General features: G+C 45.4%; 1 long non-coding RNA gene across 1 annotated transcript in view; it reads left to right on the top strand.

Moving 5' to 3' along the window:
- The window catches only part of LOC135387611 (uncharacterized), a 104,573-nt gene extending 93,426 nt beyond the window's left edge, over window positions 1–11,147 (top strand). The window contains exon 3 of the long non-coding RNA XR_010421235.1: window positions 11,076–11,147. This is a non-coding gene — a long non-coding RNA (uncharacterized LOC135387611). The remainder of the gene's footprint in view (window positions 1–11,075) is intronic.
- Window positions 11,148–13,909: the final 2,762 nt, after the last annotated feature.

Below are 13,909 nucleotides of genomic sequence, written 5' to 3'. Positions count from 1 at the left end.
CGACAAAATTCAAAAATGTTAATTTTCGTGCCTTCAATGCGTTCATGCAATGCTTCAACTCAGCAGTAACCGCGTTTGTTTCCATTTTTTCCAATTTTTCGAAAAAAAAAACAGAAAAAACTTCTTTTCGAGCGATTCAAAATTTCCGGAAATTTTGCATCTCTAGCTGTTCGTAAAAGCTGCAATATTGCACACCAGTGGCATGCACCGTATGCAAGTTTGAGGACAGTGACTGTTGCAAGAGAAGCTTTAAGATATCCATACCAACTACAACATCAAAAAGGCTTGTTCCTCTAAATGCCGTCTCGTTCCCTTTCTTGCCGTTCATATTAAACTTCAGCTGCAGTACTGGGTGTATCATCTTTGACATGATGGCCCTCGTTGCAGCATCAAGGTCAGCCCCACCATAACCTGCCAAGTATCGTTTCTGAAAATAATGCATTACAAAATAAAATAAGAGAGCGGCGTCTACATGCATCCTGAGAACAGAGAACAGTCCCCAAAAATTTCTTCAGGTTGGTTGAGAATATTTTGGTAAGCTGAAAGCAGGTGATGTGATGTGATGTGATAGAAAAAAAAAGGGGGGGGGATTTAAGTCGTGACAATGTCAGATTGGCTACCCCAGACCACTTAGCCGCAGTTAGTCGAAATAAATAGAGACATAAGCACTAATTATGAACTCTGTGTAGAATCCTTTCTGCGGGTGACTATAGTGCATACAGAGTGCCAGTCGACCTCCGTAGCGGAGAGCCAAAGAGAAGTGCCAATAATGACAGATAAATCAGTCCTCAGTGTTCCTCACCCGTGCCTCACGCCATGTCTTGTCGCATAGAGGGTTCTCTAGGTCGTTAAACTCTTCTATTGTCTTCAAAGGAATGTTCAAGTCATCCATATTAAGTGGTTCCCCGCTGTCTTTGTGTAGTCCTTCAAGCTGGCTCAGCCTGTGTTTTATTGGGGAATTTTATGGTAATTATAAAATTCCACAATAAACATTTATATACCAGGAAAAGGACCACTGTACTTGTTGCGCAGTCGGCGGTGTGTGCACAGTTCATTACTGAGAAACTCCACACTCGCGAAGCTGAGGCACTGAGGTGGAGTAGATTGACGCGTAAGGTGTGTCAGCCTATTTGTGTGGCGACATGCCGTACGGTCGGACTGGGTATAATTTCGACTATCTGGGGTACGACCTACTAGATTATCCGTGTATTCACACGACCGACATCCTCGCGTAATGTTCTAGTGGAAGAACAGAGCCGAACTTTCGTCCCTTGTTACGTTGAGCACTCACACGGCGCGGATTATATCGGAAGTGGCGTACTGCACATTTAGCAGACGACACTTAGCAGACGACACCGTCACCGTGTTTTCCTGTCGTCTGCTACGGAATATCTTGTGGCTGTGTAGTAGTGTGCATGAAGACACACGTGACAGCAGAAAGCTATGACGCTTTTCGAAATCTTCTGCTTCTGGGGGAATGTAGCTCGTGTGAATACACGTTATACCGACCATGTCATAGGCACCCCTTCCCAGCGCCGCATTTGAAGGCTATAGTAGTGACGCTACTCATTATTTCCGGTTATTGCTTCCTGAATTTCTACAATACTTCGTACTTCAGCTTACCTTAGTATATTTGTAAAAGAGGCGGATATCCCATGGGAAAGGCTTCTTTCTAAAGTTGATCATCATCATCATCATTCTACGCGTTTTCATAGGAGCCGTTGTTGTCGTCTGCTACGGTAGTCGCACGTCCGCTTCTGCGCGTTCAAAATTCAAACTTCCATTGTCCAATAATGATGTTTTGGAAGCTGCTGGAAGCAATGTTTACCTCCCTCACATTGCTACCGTCCTCAGCTGGAATCGAACCCGTACTGAATCATGGAGAGGTATTCAAGCAACCCTCTACCTGCTTCCACACAATAACTTCTCAGGTTGTTTGTTCAGCACAAAGAAGTGCTCGCTGTAGAAAAAAAGAAAAAAGAAATCGCTATTGCCAGTCTCTGCATCATGCATTCATACCTACGTCCCCCTGCACTGTGCATGTCGCCGATGACATTTACAATATCAAAAGATGCGCATGGCGTGTCTCGGAACGCCGACACAAAAATATGCTAGCGTGCAATGTCATCAATGCTGTAGCATGTGCCTCACTGCCCCTCACCGATCAATTCAAGCAGGCAACACTCGATATTGTGCATGAACGGCGCACTGCATTATGGTAAAAGAGGTTCTGTTCCGCAGTGAATCCGTATGTCTAAGCGTTCTTTTAGCTACGTATGCAGGCTGGCGGCGTTGTTAGCGACAGCAGTACAAAAGCGCCTTTTAATGGGATGGGTGCTGCCTTAATACCAACTCACACATATGTGCAAGAATAATGTCGTGTTCGCCTTCGTTACTCTCACGGACGAGCGCAGCGTTCGATACGTTCGTATGCGCTTCTAATATGCGTATGATGAATTCTGAAAGACGATTCTGAGCAGATACTATCCACGATTGGAGTTTCAAATGCGGCCTCATCACAATATGTCGAAGTTTAATGTACGCTGACGTACCTTAATGTGCGGCCCCTCTGTTGCGTGAGACAATCGCGGCGCATTATTATGGAAAATGGTTTAATGAGAAATGCACTAATGGGAAAAATATTTTGCAGCAGTCGAGCGCCATCGATGATGGATACGTTGCTACTTTGAGGGGGGGGGGGGAGTCAACGTGACAGAGTTTTGGGAGTTGTGACAGTTTTGGAGAGTTACGCGTGGATGCGTCAATGGTGACAGTCAGAGAAATTGGTTTAAGCGTCCGTTTCATACTCACGGGGTTTGCGAATTTGCTCCGACCAGTAGCATGGCCGAGTTTATAAGAGCATCCGCTCGTGGATGGTTGCCCCAAGGTCGTACTGTAGACTGGGAGGTGTTGGGTTCGAATCCTACCACCGGCTGTGCCGCCTGGCGTTTTCCTCGGGTTTCCGGCACACTCTCGAGACGAGAATAGGTAAATGAACCGAACCGATAGCTCCATCTACTGACAAACACGACACATAGAAATCGTTGGAGGCTTACGTGTTCGTAATTATCCATTAAGTGTAGCCTGCATCGGCTAATTCCTCTTGTGGTACCACACTTAGAGCCTCAAACAGCCTAATGGCATAATTTCAAGACGAATGTCGGCACAGTTCCCCCTGAAGTCTGCCCAGCACGCATTCTATTCCCCCTGTCCCCCTCCACTCCTTCCCGCTGTCCTCTCTCCATCTGTCCACGTCTGTTACGAAGCTCATAGCCACAGCTACTTCGCGGCGCTAAGATGGAATAAACAAAAAATCAGTGGCAATTTAGCGGTAAATGCGAGAGAAATGCGTTACGATTAAGCTCCTTTTCCAGTCTATACTTGACTTCCGGGTACCCACTTCCGGTCTAAACCTAACTTCCAGTTGTCCACTCCTCGTCTATACTTGACTTCCGGTTCTCGACTTCCTGTCTAACCCGACTTCCGGTTGTCCAACTCCGGTCTATACTTGACTTCCTGTACGACACTTTCAATGTGTGAATCCATTTAATTATTCCTTCTTTTAGGCTCAGTTATCTTCAGTCACCCTTTAATTACCGAAGACAACCGCAAGTTACCTGAGGTAATCTTGAATTTCATTTAATACCCTATAATTATGTTTGCTTGCTTTAATTGACGTTAATTACTTTTAATTACCTCCGGTAATCGTTAATTTCATTTAATCTCTCTCTTAATTACACATATCTTACATTCATTACCCTTAAACTCAACTTTCTTGCTTTAATTACCTCTAATTACCTTTAATTACTCATACTTCTTACTCTTAATTACCTTCAAGTACGTACTTCAGTTTCCAATCATTCACCTCCATTTACATACATTTAACCTCTTATATCCCCTTTACATGTCCACTTATACCTCTGCCTTGGTGAAGCTTCACCATTTCACACACACAGACACACAGCTTTTTCCATTTTGACACACCTAATGCTAACGCACTAAAACATGAATTTCCTCCACTGCATTGCTGTGAAGCTTGGCAGTGAAAGCACGCTTCACAGGAACTAGTCGTATTGCTTTCTTTCTCTCTCTGTCTTTTATATTTTTATTTTTTTGCGCCTTGTGAAACTTCAGTACAAATTTCACAGATTTTTTAAAATGCTCTCATTCTTGTCAATCCATAAGTTTCCCGTACATGTTTTAAAACAGAGTAAGAAGAGCAATGCGCGAGCGCTATAGAGGTTTTCCGTGTATTTTGCCGTGCGACGAAATAAATTACGCCGATACCTTTGGGATTTCCTATCATCAACAGGCTTCTCCTCCCTGCTTTGATCACCTGAATCCTTATCTCTATCATCATCTCTCACTATCTACAAATGGCACTGGGGCAGCGCGTGCTGGCCGGCATCAGCCCCATTTCATCATCGTCTCTTTGTGTGTGTGTGTGTGTGTATGACGCCGAGAAAGACAAGAGAATGACCAACATATAACCCCAATTTGCGTTTTTACGAATCTGGTAGCACACGTAGAATAAGGAGAAAAGATTGCGATGATTTAAGATATTTTTTGCGCCTCATTCTGCTCCCTTTTCCGAATTTCTCCCCCTTTCACAACGCATTCGTCCCCATTGGGACGAACAGCAAGCATAACCGTCGTTGGCCTGGTGGAAACCATCCTTGCGATGGCCCATATAAATATCTCCTGAACGTTCTAAGCGGACATATATGTTTAATAAATCTCTTTTAGCTCGGCGTCCATCCCAACAGCTTTGGACGTCGCTGTAGAGAAGTCGCGTAAATTGTCGTCTAAGCGAAGAGCCATTCCGTCTCTGTTGTTTGCAGATAGTTCCACAAGCTCTTAGTTTCTCCTCTTCCCTCGTAATAGCGCTGTATACGCGATAAAAACGTAAACTACGACCGTGCACCTGGCCATTGCAGAAGGTAAATGCAATGGACGTCGTGTTGCGCACGAGTGCGGAAGCTATATATTTCTGGCAGAGCCACAATAAGTGTCGTTTGGAGAGATAAATACAAAACCGGAATCGCGTCTGCTGCAGAAAACACGGTCGCCCTAAATCTGAGACGGTACTCTGTCAGGTATAAGCAATGCTTCTGAAGGGGTGGCCGTAGTGTCGCTGTAGATGTCACAAACATTGGAAACCACAGCGTTGAAGGTAAATACGTGAAAGAACCTCCTATGGGTATCACGTGAGGATATCTTTTTTTTTTTTGTGTGTGTGTGTATTAAAGAAAGATTGTAAACGACAATTTTATATGCTCGTGAGTACTAAACTAACAATCGTACAATGCAGTTGTCAAAATTTAGTGATCATGTTTTTTTACATGTTGCAGTATCGACGTAAGAAGCCGACTTTAATAACGACGTGTGCGCATAATTTGAAATGTGACTACACATCCGAAAGTTAAATGAGGCACAGCACTTTCAGTCGTGACGAAAAGTACTACCGGACAAGGCTTGTTGGAGTCGCGTTCAATATTGTGCCAGAATCTATTGTCATGTCTAACATCCCACACGATAAGTTATCCCCCTCCGTTCATACTCTCGCCAACACACCTCACCCTTCTCTTCGGCTATGTGTGTTTGCATGGGTGTGGAAAGGAGGATATGCGGCAGTTGTTGCTAATTACTTGCCCACCTGAAAGCTGTCGCCGCCCCCGTAACCCTAGTTAACCGGAGCTATCTCTGGGGAAAACCGGGGGGGTTCTAATTAAATTAGTCAACCCGCGAACTCCCCAGAGCGTCACCGCTTGCGTTAATTGACGACGTGTCCAAATACACAGGAACCTAGCAGCAGGACGACTCTCGGAGTTCCTGGAAATAAAAGGAACCCGTTGTACATCAACGGAGTTAAGCTAAGCCCATACTCTTCGTTTGGGAATGTACCAAGAAAAATAATAACGAGAGAATGAAGCACGGAGTCAGAGTAACTATTTAATACGTGAGCTTTCCGGCAGAGCCTGCCCTTCTTCAGACAGAAGAAGCAGTTAAAACATTGCTTATATAAGGAGTGGGATCGGGGAGAGAAGGAATCAAAGAACAAGAGAGAAGCAACGCAAGGATGAAATCACAAAGAACAAAACAGAAGGCTATACATTTGATTGATATCTGACGCCAAGACCGTTGGAAGAAACGTACACCGCACTCTTTCTGTTTGAATTTCTGCAGGCCACGCTTGTCCGTTGAAAAGAAGAAAACGGTTGTTGCTTACAGCTATTGTGAATTTCGCGAAAAAATTACTTGTACATTCAAAAGTTGGAGAGTGACATGTTATAAAAACAATGCATACACATCAAAATAATGAGGGTAGGGATTGGACAGTTTTTTTTTTTCAATTTACAATGCTAAGGTATAGGGGAAGCATAAATCATTATTGTGCATCAATGAATCAGTCACAAAATCAAATTAATTAACCAAATGACAAGCATTTACCACAGTATAGTTGACTGTTGGAACAGGTGACAAAATATCAATGTTCGTTTTCATCGTGGTAAAGCGGGCCGCTATGTACATTTATACCATGGGGAACCAGACTGTGAAACTTTGCAATTAAACAAGATTCTCTATTCTTACGCTTATAATCGTTAGTGAAGCCGGATTCTAAGATTACAATCTTTAAATCTTCATTATAATCGTGACCAGGGAGATTGAAATGCACAGATATGGGAGTCTGTCGTTTATGAACGATGTCACCTTTGTGTCCATAAAACCTTTCGCGCATGGAATTACAAGACTCTCCAATCTACTGTAAACCAGTGTTTCCCAAAGTGTGGTCCGCGGACCCCTGGGGGTCCGCGAGAGTGTCCATGGGGGTCCGCGACCGTCTCTCACATTTCAGTGAGGATTTTCGTCCCCACAAACACACGCTCGTACATGCTGCCCGATTTCCAAACACCCAGAACTTGCAAAATTGCTACTAGCATGCTTCAACGGCTAGCTTCTAATTCTTGATAGAAAAGTCCTGCAATGTACGTTTGTCCGCGTCATACACATACTAACAAGAAGAAGAAACCAGTCCGGAATCGTTTCTGAAGCTGTATCGAAAGCACGCAGCAGCTGACGAGGTTGTTGGTTATGCACTGGCTAGCATGGGAAATACAGTGCGTCATATCGTTTATGCTTCGAGTTCGAACTGACTGAGAGTGTTCCTCCTGTGTTTAGCGCATTTTATATTTGGCAGCCGGGGGGGGGGGGGGGGGGGGCTGTCCGTGAATTGGTTCTCATCGCTTCCGGGGGTCCGTCACCGCCAAAAGTTTGGTAAACGCTGCTGTAAACCACATCTTGAGAAAAATATTGTGTAGCAAATGTTATATGAGCAGCAGTTTAAACGTTGTTCAATTTTGAACTCAAAATTGCTGGCGTGAGTTTTGATTCTGGTGCAAGGAAAGATATGTTTACAAGTTTGACATCGTTTCCGATTACAAGGGGTACAGCCTGAGGGCTGTTTTTGTACGTTAGAGGAACAAAGTATGTCGCGGATGTTACGGTGGCGCCGAAACGCTACGGTATGTGCATGCGGGAATATTTCTTTTAATTTGCTGTCTGCTCGTAGAATGTTAATATGACGATCTAGAATTGTTTTGCATTTTTTAAAAGCATTGTTGTATTGAGTAGCGAAAATTAAGTTTGACCCCTCCCTTTTAATTATCGGTTTGAAAGGAGAATCTCTCTGTTTCTGGGATGACTTTTGTAGAGCATCTTTAACTAAAGCGCGGGGGTATCCTCGTTTCAAGAAATCCACAGACATATTTCGGGATTGCTTGGAAAAACTATTTTCATCGGAAGAAATACGTTTTGATCGCAAGAATTGACCGTAGGGGATATCTTTATTTTGTGTATGGGGATGATAACTATCGAAATGAAAGTATTGACGACGGTATGTGGGTTTCTTGAAGAGGTCAGTTACTAACTTCTTTAAGTAAAACTGTCGCATCGAGAAAATTCACACAATTCATTGCGCTATACATTAAAGCAGGGCGCCTCCATAGGTTGATTTCGTAGTTGATGACAATACGCATGTGGCACGTGTGAAGCCTAGTCGAGGAGATCTAAACGTAGGTACTAAGCGTAGGCGAAACGCAGCTGTTTTACCCTACTGTTCCAGGTGTCCGCTCTGAGAAATTCTAGACGAAGCAGCGGGTGGGAAATCCACTCTCCGTTTATTGCTCTCGTGTGAGTTGTAGAAAAAATAGACGCTATCTTGGATTTGGTACCATAAGAGACGCGAAAGCCGAGCGCCGCTTGAGCTTCATATAGACCTTTTTCGTGCAAGCATACGCGCATGCTCAGCCGCAGCTGCCGTGTTTTGGGGTAGGTAATAGACCATTTTACAAAAGCAAGCGCCACCTGTGGCACGCAAGGGCTCATGGGAACTTATAGCGCCTTAGAGTAGTACGAGACGACCAGAAGCGGAGGTAGAAGAAGAACTGGGCAAGAAGAACAACAACATTCCTGGTGTGCGCAGCAGCAGCGTCAGGCGGGGTAAACCATAACCGAAGCAGACGACGGGGCAGTGTCCCTCAAGGTTCCCATGCTGCTTTGCGCTGCGCGCGTGGTGGCGCGTGCATCTTTGTAAAATCGTCTATCGATGTCAAGGTTGCGCAGACCGCAGGCCGTCTACTACTTGACTACTTGACGACGCTTTGTACTCGTAATCAGTACGCTTTCACTCTTTCTGCATTCTTTTTGCAATCTTCTCTCGCTGCTTTCCAAGGCGACGGGCCAGTCCGAAAAGTGCCCCTCGCCCATTTGGGGTTAAAACACGACGTTTTGCACTCTGACGCCAGGGGGGACACGTACATGGAAAAGGTCCATTGACTAGATCACATGAATGGACCATTTCCGACAACGCGTATGCGCATGCCCAGCCCTTGCGTCCGCCATCTTTGAGTGGAAAACATCGCTATGGACCTTTTCCGAGTAAGCGCAGCCACCTGCGGGCGACTGTCATGTTCATTGGGGGGAGATAATCGGTTTCAAGGTTACGCGGACGTTTGAGGTCTACATTTGACAACTCTTTGTACTGGTAAGGAGTACAATGCGCTTTCACTCTTTCCGCATTCTTCTTCCAATCTTCTCTTACTACTTTCCGGCCACGCAACGTGCCAGTCCGAAAAGCGTCACCATGTTTATTGGGGGGAAAGTCGCGACGTTCGACATTCCGCCGCCAGGGGCGACGCGAATATGGAAATGGTCCCTTAGTCGGGAAAGGAGAACCTGGAGATCTTAGTTATCGGTTTGCACCTCTCCCTGTTCTTTCGCGCTCTCCTGTTAGAGCACTCTCCGGTTTTTCCATAATACACTGTACTGTTCTTTTTCCTCATTACGCGCAGACCTTTCGCGTAGAACTGCCTCTCGAAAATAATTCATCAAAACGTTGTCCGAGTAATTAGATTTAAAGCCGCCGAAGAAAAAGCGATGCGCCCTGGATTCCAAGACAGTGGCACAGACCGCGGGGAAAGCCGGGGAGACGCAATTGTTCGCGCCCTGACGTGTAGGATTTATCGCTTCCAGCAGCCGATGGTCCCTAGTTATAGATGAGGTCTAGGCGGAGCTTTGCTCTTGAAAAATGAACTGGTGCGGAGGCATCGGAATATAAATAGCAGCCTCGGTATGCAGGAATAAGTTAAGAACGGCAGCCTTAATTATGCCGTATTCGTGACGGCCCGACAGGTGAACGACTCAATCGTTTCACGGCTTCAATAGGGGAATGAGTGAAATTTATAGTGGGAGAATAATAATCTCCAAGCCGCACAGAGGAAGTGGTGCATTCATTCCGCTTTAGCACCGCGAAGCGATTGCAGCTATGAATGGTGTACAGATGCGCATCGATGAAGAGGGGGTAACGAAAAAAAAAACTGTGGTTTGGTCGAATCTAAAGGGGCACTAAGATGGAAAAAACAACTAGCTCTCAAATGGAAGTCTGTGTTTCGATTAGCACGGTTCAAACAAAATTAGTTCATACAACGCTACCGTTTAGAAGAAAAACGCAATGGTGGTGGTGGTTGTGATAGGGCTTGCCGTTGTCGGCCTCACGTATATGGGCAACGTCACGACTCACGCCCTGGGGGAATGTGCGTCCTGGGCCGACTTCTAAGGGAACTGTGCCGACATATGTCTGAAAGCGTCTGAGGAAAACCCAGGAAAAACCCCAGACTGCACAACCGGCACCGGGATTCGAACCCGGGTACCTCCCAGAAAAATGCAATGAAAACAGAGCTGTGTTTGGCGTCAACGAATGGGATCCCCAGGAGGCTAAGATTGGCGGCATCCAATGAGACAACCGGAGAAGCGAGTGCGTACCTGTCCCGTGAGTGTGTGGATTGGAACGGGTCCGATCGTAGTGTTCCGTATATGCGCGCCATGATGCGCACTGCTGCATTTTTCAATAGCGATTCACTGAATGGACCTTTTCCATATTCGCGTCGCCCCTGGTGGCGGAATGTCGAACGTCGTGTCTTTCCCCCCAATAATGGTGACGCTTTACGAACTGGCACGTGCGTTGCGTGAGAAAGTAGCAAGAGAAGATTGGAAGAAGAATGCGGAAAGAGTGAAAGCGCATTGTACTGATTACCAGACCTCAAACGTCCGCGTAACCTTGAAACCGATTATCTCCCCACAATGAACATGACAGTCGCCCGCAGGTGGGTCCATGGCGATGTTTTCCGCTCAAAAATGGCGGACTCAAGGGCTGGGCATGCGCATACGCGTTGTCGGAAATGGTCCATTCTAGCGCAGAATAGTTTTCGCGAATGTTCCACTAACGACATTTATCTTCACGTCCTTCGGACAGCGATGCCAGCCCGCTTCGCAACGCGCACTATGTTTTTCACCGGACTGCTCCGCGGCGTGGCACGCGACTGCGCACGCATCTTGGACTAAAAACGCCGATACACGCGCAGAAGCGTCGTTCACTGCTTAGCGGCGAAGCACAAAAGAGTCCGGTATAATTTTGATTGTAGTTTCGTAACGGAGTCAAAGTTTTGAATTATCATAACAAGTACGAAATTGACATAGCGAGTAACATAATTTGAAGTGAACTTGTTTCTGCATTTTAGTGCCCCTTTAAGAGCAAATGGGCCGGCATGCCGGGAAACCGAGGTAAACCTCCGACAGCTGGACCAGTGGTGAGATTCGATTCTGTCATCTCTCATTTTATAGCATCATTTTGGATGTACCAGGAATGTGTGGATCTTAAGATGTGCGTGGGTGAAATGATGTACGTGAATAAAATGCAACAGCAAGCATTATTAGTGTCTCTACCGACGTAGATGCAGCCGACATTGAGAGAATTCGCGAATACAAAATGGGTGCAAAATGTAAAAAACCCGAGACTAGGGAACACGAAGAGACAGACACAACACGAAGTCTCAAACTGTCCCTTCGTGTTCCCTGGTCTCGGGGGTTTTTATATTATGCATCATCCTCACCAGCTCGCTTGCTTCCTAGCCATTTTTTTTTCGAAATGGGTGTTGTCGAAGTATGCGATCCTCTACCTTGCTCTCCAGTAAACTATACTATTATTAGAAACCCAGGATGGTATCATGTTCTACCGCAGTTTGTATGCTCAGAAGCCCTAAAACGTAACTTTTTCATTAAGTAGACTTTTTCCTGCAAATACGAGGATCCAAGATGCGTGGATATGCTCAATATCCCGTGCGGATACGGATGCTGATACACCTGTATCAAGCAGCGCAGCTGCGAATTTTAGAAGCGCGGGTACACTGCGGATACTTCCAATGTTATCTGCTATCTATAGCTATGTCCGCTTGGCCACGGTTCTGGCGTGTTTTTTAAGCCATATTTTAAATATTTTGAATTTCCACCGAAGCATAATTGTAGGCGTTTTCATATCGGAAACTTGAGTTCAGGTGGCGAGGTTATAGTTATATGATTAGAGAAGATAACCCGTACGCCTGTGTCTACAGTACGGCGGTGTGACTTTCTTATCATGAACAGTGAAATCAATGTTGACAAGATGCGAAATGATTTTCTCCGGTTTTAGGTGCCCTTACGCGCTTTAGTGACAGAATCTACCCACGTAATATCTTCATCGCCGATTGCCATTCCGAATTGTAATTTTTAGGCCTACGCCTCCAGTTGCGTTCACAGCCGCGGTTAAGCACGGTAGCGTTCAAAACCGCAATGTAATACCCCTGTTACACAGGTAGCCTTCACCGACCGTTGAAACCAACTGCCTTGAAAAACGCGGGTAGCACCAGCAAGCGTGTAATGTTCTTCAACTTCAAAAAAGGGAATTGAATCCAAGACTGCTTGGTAGGTTTGCACGATACACGCTTGCTTGTGCTATGCGTAGTGCTGTGTTTTTCAAGGCAGTCTGTTTCAACGGTCGTTGAAGGCTGTCCGTGTAACAGACGTATAAGGCATCTTAACTGTCGATGGAACGCTATAGGGTAACTCGCTTATTTCTTTTAAAGGACGACAGTAGACCTCTCCCTGTTTGTTAACAAATGACGTCAAAGTCTTCGACAGCGCCACCACTTTGGTAGAGTTGAACTACGCTCGATGCTAGAAGCGAACAAGGTTGCTTCCGAAAGCCACGGTCTTGAGGGGATTACGATGGGCCCTGAAAGGTCCCTGAAAAGGCTTGGATGGTCCCTGGTCCTGAAAAGGCTTAGGATGGTCCCTGAAAAAGTAGGACCTTCGGTCCTACTTTTGTCTCAATAGGAGGCAGCGAACAAATGGCCAAGCGTGGAACCCAGCCCTTCCATTCCGATTGGTTTCGGTTTCAGTCTGTCTACCAACGTCATGATGACGTTTGTCGGGTAGAGGTCTGTCGACCATGAGGAACCAAAAAATAACAGTGGTGCCATGATGCTACACGCAACGTTTGTCTGCATAGTGTTGGCGACATATTGCACGTGCCACAGCGTAGGACTGCCGATGATTTCGAGCACCATGGAGTCCTTTCTGACGTAGCAATGTCTATCTCCTCCAAATTACTACAGTGCTTGGTGATGCCAGCCTCGGTAGCACAGTCGGTAACGTGTTGGCTTGCTGGAACCAGAAATGGAATTCGAACACGACTCTGCGATTTCTGGTTGTAGATAATGATGTTGCACAACACCGTCTACTCTCTAATAAGCAAATCGAGCTCGCTCCGATAATCAAGGACTGGTTCCATGACTTTGTACGCACCGTTGCTTGGATGTTTCTTAGTCGCACTCGAAGTTGCATTCACGGAAAAATGTACAGTTCAGTATGCGTTCACGAAAAGTGCTCGTCCTTTTGTGTTTCGTTGGTCTCATCTACTACTACTACTACTACACTGTCGCCGCTGGTGTGAACAGGGATCCCTCCCTCTGGCGCGCGCTCGTGTAAATTTGTCACGGAGATATACGCCCCCTACTCAATTTTGAGTAATTAGTTTTCTAAAAGTTTGTAGTCACAAATAGCAAGTCTCGTTTCGTCCATTGCATTCCAACATTTTTATGCCAACAAAAAAAAAAAAAAAAAAGAAAAAAAAACTTCACCACGTCGCATTGTCAAATTCATTCATTCTCTCCGAATTTATCTTTCGGAAAATGCTTATGAAACATTTTTGAGATTAAAAATGAATCAAATTTGCATAGCACTGTTCTTCATTTGGCATGGGTCCTTCGAATGTCAAGAACGGGATAAGGAGCCTTCTTATTAAATTTGCCACCGTCTAGAGCGAAACTGGATGTAACGTATAATTAGCGCTTTAATAAGAGATCGGAGAGAGGGAGATGGATGTTTTCTAAACGAACGCTCGCTTCTTTAATCTCCTTACTAGAGTCGTCCATCTGAATTGATTTTCGGCACACATCCAGAAAAATTCGCTGTAGACCTTGTATGGTCTGTAATCGGAGTGTGGAGCGCGTTAGTGAGTCTTAAGAGCGCGTTGGAT

This window comes from Ornithodoros turicata, chromosome 3, assembly GCF_037126465.1.
Source record: "Ornithodoros turicata isolate Travis chromosome 3, ASM3712646v1, whole genome shotgun sequence".
In the NCBI taxonomy this organism is placed as follows: Eukaryota; Metazoa; Arthropoda; class Arachnida; order Ixodida; family Argasidae; genus Ornithodoros; species Ornithodoros turicata.
Note: the sequence above shows the minus strand (reverse complement) of the source record. Positions and strands in the feature narration are given on the sequence as shown.